Consider the following 14,233-nt stretch of genomic DNA (forward strand, 5'->3'; position numbering starts at 1 on the left):
GATTTAATTTTAAACCTAATTGTCTCTATATATGTCCATCAGAAAAAGGTCAACAAAACACTATTTTCATAGGAGTGGGTTTTTAATTCTTTGTGTTTAGAAATATATCACTTTTGGAAGAAATAACTAAGTTAATGTTTGCAGATGTCGACCAGACTTGGCCAAAAGATTTGAGTTTGATAGGATCAGTAAAATTGGAAGAAATTGCATTTTAACCATTTCTCCTGTTTTTAAAAATCCTTGTAGATGAATTGATAAAGTTTGTAAATGTGACACACTTGAAGCATACTTGAGTATAAGTTAAGCAAGTACACTATAGACCATGTACGAGTGTGAAGTCTATGAACTGAATTGGAAAATTTTAAGTTTACAATATATAGATTGTACAAAGTAAACTGCCTCACTTTTAGTATAGTAAATTAAATGGACTACTTTTTGCTACTGGTAATGCAAAGGAAATGCTGGTAGTTTGTCCTAAACTGAACCACAGAAAGGGCCCAAAGCAGTCTACCATGAGTGTCATGATGAGATACTTTATCCTATAAAAGCTGACGTGAATCAGAAGATGAGATGAAGACAAAAAACACTGGAAAGCACCGGAGCGCCTCTCAGTCTCACTGCTTTATGTTTCCAGCACACCCACATGACTGAGCTGACACTCGATCCAAGCTTTGTGGAAGTGTGAAGGGCCCGACCAGAGCAGAGGTACACAAAAAAAGAAAGGCTTAGCTGCGTGTCTGCACTGCACTGACGTACCTCCCAGACGAGTCCCGGTCTCTCTGCTGCTGCTGAGGAACGAAGGCGGCAGGTGATCGGCCTCCTGTGACTGCAGGGGAAGAGAAGGGAAGAGGCGGTGAGTCTACAGCGAGAGCCGTGACGCAGGTGAAAGCGCCACCGTGAGCTGAAAGGGTGTGGCGACCACAGGTAGCAGCCAACTTGCAGCCTTGTCAATGATCCAGGAAAAGTGCAAAGCTGGATCAACATGTCTGCAGGTAAAGCGAGCACTGAAGTTTAGGGACTCACTCCCACACACTGTCTGCCTCCACCTCCACGCTCACAAACATTTCAGTTTCCTGAAGCCGTCTAGGACGGCAGATGCAACAAGAGGGAGGACAAACTGCTGTGACTCATTTATGAGTTCTTATCAGGCCTGCAGAGCACGGCGCTGCGAGTTTGACGCTCGGATCAGTCTGTAGGTGTCTGGTCCCTTTCCACGGCTGGCTCAACCCAACCCCGTCCGCTTGTCTTTTTCGTGTTGTTTTTGTTGATTGTGTGCCACTGGACCTGTTGTGTAACACTTATAAAAGATTTAAAGAGACAGGAGGGCGTCTGGAGAGAGCGATCAAACTGCCCGATTGGTGGCGGCAAACCCACAGGGTCCAGAAGACGGAGGGAAAAACAAGCTGAACGGGGAGGAATCCGAGAGTCAGGAACAATCATGTGCTCCTAATAAAACCCACTTCAAGCAAACATCAGTCGGTCTGAGCGACGCTTCTAGCACAGAGGTTTGTTGTGGTTTCAGTTGTGTGTTTGCTCCATGCCAAAAGACCTGCAGAAAATCCTACAAGTTACCCTTGTGCTACTTGTACATACTTTTGAGACATCTGATTATAACTTAAACAAATTGAATTAAAAAAAAATGTGGATTATCGAGAACATGTTAAAAAAAAAGGTTATCAGAGCAAGAGCGGTTATTTTGACAAATAGAATGACTGAGTAATAGTTTCTCTATGGAGGGCTTTGGGAGAAGTCTTCTGTTGGAATCAGCAGGTACTTCCTGTTTGGAATGCCAGGGGGGAGGGGCCACTCGGCCCAGTTCTCATATACAGTCAATGATTGGCACCCACTGGGTTTGTGCACTACGATTAAAGTCTTCCAAGTGTTTAAGTATTTAATACTATCTATAACTTTGGTCACGCAAAAGAAAAAAATAAGTTAGAAAAGTCGTCGGTGGAAGAGTTCTGTCCAGAGTTCTGTCCCATCTTGAACCCAGAGAGACATTTGTCAAAAAGCTAACTGGCTAAACGGGTCTAAGGCTGAATTTTTTTGTCGGCCGCACATATTTAAAATAAACTTAAAGTCCTATTATCTGTCACGCACCTCGGTGTGTGACAGATATACGTGCAAATAGACACTTTCTTTTTAAAGATTATTATTGAAGTGTTGGGGGGGGGGGTCATGATGTGATCTGTTTGACTGTAATCTTACCATTTACAGTATTTCCTATTTAAAGTTTAATTTTACTGAATCCATTTACATTCTTCTGTTTTTAAACTCTGTAAATGATTTTTTTTATCTAGTTATAAAGTTGCAGATGTTTAAAAAAACCCTAAAAGGATCCCCAAACTTCTGTTGCATGATGCAGCTAACAGCAGTTTTCCATCTCATTGGCATCAGATGATCCGAAAATGACAGGAAAACATGAACACCGAGTCCTTTTTGGAAACCAACTCAAACTGATGTTAATGGTTGGTGGAAACTGAACTGCCTCTTGCTCATGGTTCAGTCATGGTTCAGTCGAGATGCAGAAAACTTCCTCTTTTTTAAGTTCTGGCTGCCTAAACGGGTGAAGTGTGTGGGTGCAGCATGTGCAGCCGGCGGAGCTCCTCCCATCCAATCAGCATCCAGCTTTGGCCGTGAGGCCTGCCATGCAGCAGCTTTGGGAAGTCGGGCCCTTTTCAGCTGGCAGAGCCGCCAGAGTGGCCAGAAAAGTCAACATTCTTTTTGGCTCCTTCTCCTGTCACCGTGACTCGTGACATTTAGCCTCGCCTTTTTTTTTTTCTTTCTGACTAACAGGATGGACTTCCAGGAGAAACTGCTGCGTCACTGTCTCTCCTGACTACGCAGAAACAAATGCGTCCAGGGAGAGGCTTTCTCCAAATCCCCCAGTGAAGAGGCGCACGCCAATCACATGACGACGAACATCATGTTCTGATCCGACAGCACCGAACGTCCGGATCCTCAGCAGCCGTCTGCCTCCCTGCTTCTCCTCCTCCAGCCAGCGTGGAGGCAGATGCAGGCCGGCAGACGCTGTAAACACACACATCCATACATGTGAGGCCACACGCTGCACTCGCCGTTTTTTCATTTGATTTGTCGTACTTTCCCCACCCGGCCGCGGCTCAGCGCTGAAGTACAACAGTGGACTTTGATTATATTCACCTGCTGGCGCCGATGTGATCGGCTGTATTCCTCGAGGTGCTGGCGGCAAACAAAACAAAAAAAAAAAAATCCTGAAAATGCTGAGATTCTTCCAGAAGGTTCTGTTGTTGTGGCCCGACCCAGCATCACCAAGACGGCCAAACAAAAGCTAGTGAAAGTGTGTCACAGCCTCAGCATCCAAACACATGTCAAACCACACCAAAACTAGCCAGGAGGAGGAAGTCCAGGCGGTCCAAAACCCCCGCCGTGTCCACTTCAGGTGGGGACCGACGGTTCTCCTGTCATCTCGGCTTCTGCTTCCTCCGACGTGAAAAAGTGACGTAGCAACTAATCCCAAATCTCTTGGTCTCTGACTTGCTCTGCCTCCCTCCCTCCTGCCAGAGAAACTCTCTCTCCACCCCCCAACCCCCCCACCACCACCACGTTACAGCTGCTGTTTAGACTTCCAACTCTGTCTGACAGAGCAGCAGAACCGAACCCACAGCGGCGAGAGCGGCCATGGCGCCGGCCCTCTTCCTGATTGTGACGCAGCACTTAATTCTGGCTGTTTGACGCCACAGAGCCGCTTCATCCAGCTGAGCTAGCTGCCAAAACTGAGCAAAACTGCAGTTAAAGGGACCCTTCCACCTTGCACTCTCCCCTCCTCTGCTCTGTGACGTCCTTGTGTCCCCATTTCCCCCCCATGTGCGCTTATAATTGGGTCTCCTCCTCCTCCTCCTCCTCCCCCGGCGCTCTCCTCTCCGCTCCGCTCTCGGGCAGAGACACCGCACTCCGACTCCTCTGTCTGCGAGGCAGAGCTGCCTCCCCGATCACCTGACAGCCCACTGCTTTTAAAGGCACATCACCAGCATCCGTTGCATAATGTGGCCTTTTTTTTTTTTTTTTTGAAATGCAGCTCGATGAAGATGATCCCGCCCCTCAATATACACAGCGTCACCTCACCACGACCCGTAAAGGGAAATGTTTCTCTTTTCCTTCCTGTTGCCGCATTTATTTTACCGCAATTTCTACGCAATAAAAGGACCCCCCCACCACCACCACTTCTTCTTCTTCTTCTCTGACCTAAAGGAAATAAAGCAGAACATCTTCTGATTAAAACAGATTTGAGTGAAAGTTGTTCTCTGTGTCTTTAAAAGAAACGGCTCTTATAAATAGCCTATTTCGGTTTGTTAGCTGCGTTTATTTTAAGAATTTGGGTTACAGTTTATCTGATCGTTCACATACCTTGATCAGATGATCCTTTTGTTTCCGTGTTGACGGGACAGCAATGCTGGGGGGGGGGGGGGGGGGGGGGGGGGCAGTGAGAGGAACCAGCTTGGTTCTTCATTTGTTTTCGTTAGGAGCCGTTCTTTTTAGACTGTGAGCTTGAAAAGAAAAGTGAAAAACGTCACATTGGGAGCTGATAAAAGGGTAGTAAATACAGAATCCATCAGTTCCCATTCTTCAGCAAAAAAAAACCTTTAAACAAATCAATGCAGGTGTGGATCTGCAGCCTCACCAACCAGCTCTGTTTTAGTGTTTTTAATTCCCCCTATGAAGCTAACTTTACTGTCTCTTTAGGGTCTGAACCCCCCCTTCCTGGAGCCATGGAGGGACTGCAGGGATCAAACCCCCGGTCTGCAGGCTGCAGGCTGGCAGATGCAGAGCGGAGCTCCCAGCGCTAATTACTGCGTCTGCATGTTTTTATAGAAGGACAGGATTCTCTGTCAGATTAGATAAGGGTGAAGACAAAATCATTAAGTAGCTTCTATTTATTTCAGTGCAGTAGATTGGATTCATCTCTTCTTGGTTAGTATCTGTCTTAGTATCTATCTTTTGCTTGTTTATTTTAACCTTACACTGCTGAAAATGATGTTTTTGGTGTTTTTAACATGTTCTTGTTGCATTTCTCTCCTGATGGAGGACATACATGTGTGTGTAGTAAGTTAGGCTCAAGTATTTCTTTATTCAAATCGCTGTGAATAAGGAGCAAATGAAAAAATGCAGCTCAGCAATTGGTGAGGGGAAGGGGGGTGGGGTTGCTCCACACCAATGGTCCCGCCCACAACTCTAACCCAAATTTCCCATAGACTACTGCCACTCTGAAACGACACGTTTTTATTTTATTTTGGCTAAAAACTGCCTAATTCCAAGTCAAAGAGAACTGGAAAGCTTTTAAAATAAATTAAACGATGGTCAGAGTGCGACTTTAAACCTGGGTTGTCAGGTGAAGCCGTCCTGGCAGGATGTGACAAACAGGAGGAGCAAAGCATCCACCCACAAAAGTCCTAAAGCTGAATATAGGAGGCATATCAGAGGCCACGCCCCCTTTATATCTAAAATATCAAATAACCCCACTATAATATAAACACAAAAATCGAAACATTTTTCGGACAAACTTAAAGTTTGCCTGGTTTTCACAGTAATAGAAACTGGCTTGTTTGTGCAAAGAGTCCCCTAGTGGTTACTTGTGGAACTGAGTTAGCTCCAGGTTTCTTTTTTATTTCAAGCATGCCTCATCCAGGAAGTAAATAACACTGCCTGGAATATTCCAGCTAGCTGTCATTTAAAACCTTAGACCTTAAATAAATTATTTTTTTTTACTGTGACACGTGTGTTGACTCTCAGATGGGGGGGGTTCTTCCCGTCTCCTATTTCGGGTCCTTGTCCAGCGGAGGGTTGTGTTAATTTTAGCCACGTCATCTTTGAACTCTGCCACTTCCTAAATCTTCGTACCTGGTGTTGGAAAGCAGCCAGGTCAGCTCTGCTGGCTTTACCTCTGGATACAAACAAAAAAAACCAACAAATGAGCCAAAACCTCCAAGCCCGTCTGTACATCTGAAGATTATGCAAATATAACAAGAAAATGCGGTAACCTTTGGCAGATATCATCCGGTGTGCAGTGCAGGGACAGCTCTTCTAAAGGAAAGATTCCATCTTGGCCGAACGTCTTTCTATGACGAAATGTGGTGAATTCAAACGCAGAGAAAACAACCTTTGTACACCTTTAATGTGACACGCCGGGAACTGTAAAAACTCGTTGGTGTGTGCGTGTATGGCTAGCAAACACTGACCACACCCTAATTTAGGGTTATCTTATTCTGAATATTTTAATCTGAACACTGCTCCTCCATTGTGGATGCTGTAAAAATGCTCAAGAGCTTCCATTGAAGTATTCTCTTTGATAAATGCAAATCATGAAGTACCTTTTTCTATTGTTATTGTTATAAGAAAGGTTGCAGATTTTATTCTGAGTGCATAGCTCTACTGCAGTAAGAAAATCACTTGGTGCAGACTGCAGTGTCTCTGGGGTTCCTGATCGTAAAGAGCAGCAGATCGCTGTGGAAACAGGCCAGTTAATTAGAAATTACTTACAAAAAAGAACATTTATAGAGTGTAGGTGTGCTCTGCAGAGGAGTGGAGAAGCCAATTATAATAATCAAACACATTCCAAGAAAAGTGGAGAACTTTTTCTGTCTTCTTTTGTTTTGTTTTTCTGCTCCAACACTCCTAATAAAACATGCGCGAGTGCACCATCTAGTGTCCTGAGAGTGGAACTGCATGTGAGGGTTTGTTTACATCAGGAAAAAAGAAGTGCGTATGACAGAAACCTCTGGATGGATGGAGCTGAGTCAGTGTACGTCACTAACAAACAATAACAGAAATTTAGCTTTAAAGTACGAAAAAATGGCCATAAACGTAAACATCAAATTAGTATTCTAACAGACTTACAAAATATCAACTTTGACATTGATAAAAAAACATTGTAGCAAATATTTGGTCATGTAACCACCTTAAATGTTTTAAATCAAAACTGACAATGCATACATTTCAAACTTCGTTTAGTTAATTTTTTAAGTTGACTATTATATAACATTTCCCTCATTAATTACGATTTCACTGACGCATCCAATACATGATAAAATATTAGGAATAAATGTTACCGCGTGGCAGGGTTCCACTTTGGAGGTAAATGAAAGTGCGCCACATCCTCCTGCTGCAGGCATCCACGCGCGCGAGCGCACTTCTCCATCCCGCCCTGCTTCTCTGGACCTCCCCGCGAGGAAAGGGAGCCGCTTTGGTTCTGTTTTTTCCCCCTTTAACTAGGACACGTCTGTGCTTTCAGGTTAGCTTGTTTCCGGGTAACGTTGGAACATAATTAAAAGTGCGAAGTTAAGCAATAAATGTTAATTTTGTGTTAAAGATAAGCAACTTAAACGACGGTGAAATGTAAAACAAACAGCACTTGAGTGTTACATAAACAGGCTGGAAAAGGGAGCACATTACCAAACAACATCACTTCAGCAGACCGCCCACCCCGCGCGCGCTTTAACCTCTATATCATTAGATTAGTCACCGGAGCGGCTCTAAATGAACGCAGTTTCTTGACGAGGACGCGACAGAGACTCACCTCACTGCGGCACCGCCGTGACACCTGCGGCCACCGCTCTCCTGCAGCCCCTCCTCGCCGCCCCAGAATCCGGAGTGGTCCCCTGCCCTCACGAAAACCTCTGTCCATCGACATTTTCACAGCAACACTCTCCGGCCACGCCCACCGGCACACACCCCCGCTTTCTGATTGGGCCACACTTACAAATACGTCCACAGGATCACGTGCTGCTGACGCATGTTTACAAACAGACGCAGAACGGAAGCAGGCGAGGAGAAACAAGAGAACCCCCTCAAATCTACTTCCGGTTTCGGTTAGTATGGCTTAATACACCGTCACAATGTAACAAGTCTTACTTTTATCAGTTGAACACATATTATTCAGCAAAACGTCCCTAATAAAATTGAGCAAATAGAAAGACATTTAAAAAATGTAAACACGCAATGAGACGTCTATTTAAGTGTACTACGAGTGTACTTACTGAGTAAACTTAGTAAGTACACTTTCTAGGCATAATTCTTGTTAGACTAAGTAACTTTGTCTGATACTAAAAGGGAGGCAGTATGCTGGAAGTTTACTTTATATACTATGTGTTGTAAATTTTAAATGTTCCATTCTGGTCTGAAAAAAGTATTCGGTTAGTATACTTCCAACACTACACATGGGGTCTTTAGTAGACCTTTTATACTTGTATTCAAAATATTTGATAAAGTTAACTTCAAATGTACTACTTGTTACAAAGGAAGGCATTAAAAGTCCTAATAACCCTTGTGCTATCCTAGGCACTTTAACATTGGGAGTTGGGTCAACTAGACCCACTAGACAATGCTCTGAACCTTTTTTCTTCAATGATTTGTGATGTCACTGGTGTCCATGGATTACATGAAATCTTTCCACCTTTATCCACCTTTGTCATGGTAGGGAAAACACGTCAAAGTAAGGGTGGGGTCATTTAAGATAGCACAAGGGTTAAAAAGCCTTACAGGAGATCTATAACCTCCATGACCGTCTCCATCATTTCCTCCTAAGTTTTGGTCCTGCTAGTTTTTTTCTAAATTTTTTTATTTGGCTTTGCGTTTATTTTCGTCATGTGATGTGTCTTTTGCTGTATCAAGCACTTCTCACAGAAGACGTAGCTCGTTGTGTTGTTTTACGTTGTTTTTTATCATCATTAACAACATTTTTTTTTTTTACGTTTTTTCATTATCATTTCCACATTAAATTGTTACAAGGAGCTTTGTGGCTGCATTTGATATACATCCAGTCCACCACCAGATGCCGCTGTTCTGTGTGGTTTCAAAGCGAGGTTGTTAAGACCAGTATGGATGTTGGAAAGATAAACTTTTTACTTTGATCTAACTTAATTTTTTGCTTCAGTTAAGATAAATCATTTTTTTGTTAAGTCAGCTTAAAAATAACACGTAGTTTTAAGACAGTTATTTTCCTTTCATTCAAATTAATTCAATTAAGTGGGTGTAACTTTGGTGCTGCTGTTAGAGCGGCACTGCAAGGGATTGTGGGATACCATTCCCTTTGCCTGTCTGGATGGATTTGGGTTTGAGTGTGGCTTTTTGACCAAATGTGTTGAGTTGTTTAGCTGTTTTACTGTGTATTGCCCAGTTATTTGTCCTACTGTTTAATTCTTTCAGCACCATGAGTGAGAGGATGATGATTTTATATAGCACCTCTACTGTGTAGTAGTGAAATGAGTAATTCAGAGATGTAGTACATGGTTACATGATTCAAATCTGTTTTGTTTTATTCATTTTATTGTTATAAAAATGAGTATATCTGCAGGCTCAAATTTAGACATATGAGAGTTCAAGATTTACAATAAGTTAAGATGGAAAAACATTGAATGGAATTGGAGTAATATTACATTTAGTTAGTTAAATATGTAAATTTGAGTTGTAAAAAAATGTTGAGTTGGATAGACGTAAGAAACCAGGTTGAATAAATTTAACTCAATTACTTGTTACCAATTGAAATAATGAATTTAAGTTGGATAAGTTATATATATACTGTATATGTCACAATGAAAATAATATCAGAAACTTGTGCGTTTACTTTGTCCGTTCTTTTTCTCCAAGCAGAAACTTTTTCTTTCCCTTATGCAGCCGTATGACTTTTTTGATGGTCGTATAATCTTCATACGCCGTCATTAAAATCTCCGACTTCGTCTCACTGAAGTACAGCGCTCTCTTTTTTTTCACAACGCGTTTCCATGGTGACTCCGGAAATCGGCAATCCATTGAGAATGTTTTTATGTACATGCCGTGCACGCGCATTAACCCAGGGTTACAAAGTCGAGCGTAATTACATTAACTCATATCCGGTATTTTGGAACCGACATACCCAGAGTAAGCAAGTTCAGGCGGATTTCAGCCAGAGTTCAGGCTCAAAGTCAGGCTAGTTTAAACATGCTTCCTGGAATACCCCCCAGGGGGGTATTCCAGGAAGCATGTTTAGCTTGAGATGCTTCCTGGGGCCTGTTTCAGAAAGGAGGTTAAGTGTAAACTCTGAGTGCATTAACCCTGAAATCAGGGAAACCCTGGGTTTTCCGTTTCAGAATGGGAGGTTTGTTAAACCAGAGAAAGCAGAGTAAGTCAAACCCGTTTCTGAAAGAGAGGTAACTTATACTCGGAGTCAGTATCCATGGTTACTTATGCTGTGAACCTAACCTGGTCGGGAGCAGGTTCTATTCTCCAAACTCAAGGTTTCTGCCGGTCCCCTCCCCTTTTTAAAGATGAAGCGGTATGTTTCGCTTTAACCTTCATTGCCCAAATGTCCGTCACACAGAGACGGTATAAGTGACAAGAATGGCTTGTCCTTTTTTGGAGGACCCAATAGACGAGGAGGCTGCATTAATTCATAGAGAATTATATTTACCTCGTACGAGGATTTTGAGAAGACTCGATATTTTGTCATTGCTCCATACGTTTTTGTTTGAGCGTTACCGTTTTTCGTTGCAGTCAATTACATATACAATGAAAACAACATTAGATATGTATTACTATGTAGATGTTTCATATGTCAAATATTGTCAACAAAGCCTACATCCATGACATGCTCAAATTTGACCTGATTGAATTATGTTTTTATACTTCATTTTTAGCTGCTGCCATGTTCTTTTAATTCCTGCAGGATTGCATCTACATGAAAATGACATCAGGGACATTGAATTAGATTAATGTAACAATTACTTTTTGGAAACACAATTTGCTAGCACTGCTTACTTTCTTAATCCCATATAAACCTATACCACTTGATCAATACAAGGGTAGTGTTGCAGAGTGTGTGTGCTGAGCGGGGTGCGAGTGCAGGTGCAGATGGGGGGGGGGGGGGGGGGGGGTGAGCACGGAGCGGAGGTGTGTGCGTGGTATGTATTGTGTGTTCGGAGGACGGAGCACTTAGTTAAATAAAGAGAAGGTGTCATTCCCAGAATAACTGTTTTGGAGTCATTCTTTATCCGCTCTGGAGGTTGAGGGTTTCCAATGGGAAGTGAACCCCGAAGGAGAATTCCCTTCGGCCCTGAAGGAAATCTCCCCTGCGCCTCTGACCACGGTCGGAAAGACGAGAGAAAAGAAAGGAGAAGTCTTCGCGCAGCGAAAGGTTCAACAGTAGACAAAAGTTCACTTTTAAAAACACAATTGCATGTATTAATATTAAACTGACCAACGTTTGCAAGAGGGGAAGGTTAACAAAAAAGTCCTCTAAACATTACCGACGTTAAAGGCATTCCCCCCCCCACCCAGATTGGTTCTGTACACTATGCAGCATTTCATGCAATTACACCAGGAATAACACTTCAAAAGTACACCGAAATATCGCCATTTTTTTATTTCACACCTTACGCTATTTAAAAAGTTATTACAGTCAATATTTTATAACAATGATTTAAATGCAAACTTAGGCATTAACTTGAGTAGCTATGTTTTCCCACGCTAACTGTCTCTGTTTTGCAGATGCAGCGGTGTTGCTTTTCTTCTGGAATATGTGCTCATATTCACTGTAACTCTGCAGCAGCACGTCAAGTTCAGCTGGAGAAAAATACGCAGACCTCTTTTTTTCACGGTTGCCATGGTGACTCGTGATATCTGCGCTCCATTGATAATGGCTTCTTATAGTCGCGGTGCGCACGCTCACCTCCGAATCAGTCCACTCAGAGTTGATTGACCCAACTCGGATCAGCTTCTCTGAAACAGAAAACTCAGAGTTGTTAATCTCCCGATTGACCAACTCAGAGTTCAAGTTTAACCTCAGAGTTGGTTGAACCTCCTTTCTGAAACAGGCCCCTGGAATATTGGCGTAATTACGCTCAACTTGGTAACCCTGGGTTAACGCACGGTACATAAAGACATTCTCAATAGATCGCCGATTTCTGGAGTCACCATGGAAACGCGTGGAGAAAAAAAAAGAAAGCGCGACACTTGAGACGGAAGTGAGACGGAGTCTGAGATTTTAATGACGGCGGTTAAAAATTATAAGTCCATCAAAAAAGTAACACGGCTGAAAAATAATTTAAATAATTTAGTTAAATTTATTCAAACTCAATAATTGTTTATACAACTCAAATTTACGTATTTATCTAACTAAATGTCACATTACTCCATTAATCTTTTTTCCATCTTAATTATTTATATTTCTTGAACTTTCATATGTCTAAGTTTGAGCCGGCAGATATGCTCATTTTTACAACAATAAAAAGAACGGAAAAAAAAATGCACCGAGTGCAAAAACTCACTAAAGAAATTTCCGTCGCTGTCAAAACAGCACTTAACGGTAGGGGTGCTATATAAACTCATCATCCTATCCTTTACTCTCACTCATGGTGCAGAGACGTAAGCATAGTAGGACAAAATAGCTCGGCCAAACACGGTGAAACACAGTAAAACAGCTATACAACTAAACACATTTTGTAAAAAACCCACACTTAAACCCAAATCCGTCCAGACAGGCAAAGGGAATGATATCCCAGAATCCCTTGCGGTGCCAATCTAACAGCAGCATCAAAGTTACACTTACTTAATTGAATTAATTTGAACGAAAGGAAAATAACTGTCTGAAAACTACGTGTAATTTTTAACAAAAAATTTCTAACAAAAGAATGATTTATCTTAACTGAAGCAAATAATTACGTTAGATCAAAGTAAAAAAGTTTATCTTTCCAACATCCATATGTGGTCTTATCACCCTCTCATGGTGGAAAAAGTATTATCTGAGCTTTTTCATCCACTAAATCATCTTCAAATGGACACGCCATGCTGCTTCACCTCTCTGTAAACAAACTAAGCTTCAACTAAACCTGCTCCGGACCAGGTTATGTTCAGAGCATGAGTTGCCATGGTAACTTGACCTACCCTGAAACATACCTCCATTTCTGGAACCGAAAGCTGAGGTTATCAACTTCCTTAGCCTCAAACTTACCGTGGGAGCTAGCATAACCTGGGGGGTATTCCAGGAAGCATGTTTAAACTAGCCTGACTTTGAGCCTGAACTCTGGCTGAAATCCGCCTGAACTTGCTTACTCTGGGCATGTCGGTTCCAAAATACCGGATATGAGTTGGCGTAATTACGCTCGACTTGGTAACCCTGGGTTAACGCACAGTACATAAAGACATTCTCAATAGATCGCCGATTTCTTGAGTCACCATGGAAACGCGTGGAGAAAAAAAAAGAAAGCACGACACTTGAGACGGAAGTGAGACGGAGTCTGAGATTTTAATGACGGCGGTTAAAAATTATAAGTCCACCAAAAAAGTAACACGGCTGAAAAATAATTTAAATAATTTAGTTAAATTTATTCAAACTCAATAATTGTTTATACAACTCAAATTTACGTATTTATCTAACTAAATGTCACATTACTCCATTAATCTTTTTTCCATCTTAATTATTTATATTTCTTGAACTTTTATATGTCTAAGTTTGAGCCGGCAGATATGCTCATTTTTACAACAATAAAAAGAACGGAAAAAAAATGCACCGAGTGCAAAAACTCACTAAAGAAATTTCCGTCGCTGTCAAAACAGCACTTAACGGTAGGGGTGCTATATAAACTCATCATCCTATCCTTTACTCTCACTCATGGTGCAGAGACGTAAGCATAGTAGGACAAAATAGCTCGGCCAAACACGGTGAAACACAGTAAAACAGCTATACAACTAAACACATTTTGTAAAAAACCCACACTTAAACCCAAATCCGTCCAGACAGGCAAAGGGAATGATATCCCAGAATCCCTTGCGGTGCCAATCTAACAGCAGCATCAAAGTTACACCTACTTAATTGAATTAATTTGAACGAAAGGAAAATAACTGTCTGAAAACTAGATGTGAAAAAATGATTTATCTTAACTGTAGCAAATAATTACGTTAGATCAAAGTAAAAAAGTTTATCTTTCCAACATCCATATGTGGTCTTATCACCCTCTCATGGTGGAAAAAGTATTATCTGAGCTTTTTCATCCACTAAATCATCTTCAAATGGACACGCCATGCTGCTTCACCTCTCTGTAAACAAACTAAGCTTCAACTAAACCTGCTCCGGACCAGGTTATGTTCAGAGCATGAGTTGCCATGGTAACTTGACCTACCCTGAAACATACCTCCATTTCTGGAACCGAAAGCTGAGGTTATCAACTTCCCTAGCCTCAAACTTACCGTGGGAGCTAGCATAACCTGGGGGGTATTCCAGGAAGCA

The 14,233-nt window shown here is 42.0% G+C and overlaps 2 long non-coding RNA genes across 2 annotated transcripts; one reads left to right on the forward strand and one right to left on the reverse strand.

Annotated features, from left to right (window-relative positions):
* Window positions 1-1,365: 1,365 nt before the first annotated feature.
* On the forward strand, window positions 1,366-2,854 carry LOC144994055 (uncharacterized). The gene is made up of 2 exons (XR_013657434.1): window positions 1,366-1,505; window positions 2,797-2,854. It is a non-coding gene; the product is annotated as an uncharacterized LOC144994055 (long non-coding RNA).
* Window positions 2,855-5,784: 2,930 nt separating this feature from the next.
* Window positions 5,785-7,685, reverse strand: LOC144994054 (uncharacterized). Its single transcript, XR_013657433.1, has 3 exons — window positions 7,553-7,685; window positions 6,018-6,095; window positions 5,785-5,920 (listed from the first exon to the last, which is right to left on the reverse strand). It is a non-coding gene; the product is annotated as an uncharacterized LOC144994054 (long non-coding RNA).
* Window positions 7,686-14,233: the final 6,548 nt, after the last annotated feature.

The sequence above is a fragment of the Oryzias latipes genome, chromosome 7, assembly GCF_053564925.1.
Source record: "Oryzias latipes strain Hd-rR chromosome 7, Olatipes_Hd-rR_3.1".
NCBI classification, from domain to species: Eukaryota; Metazoa; Chordata; class Actinopteri; order Beloniformes; family Adrianichthyidae; genus Oryzias; species Oryzias latipes.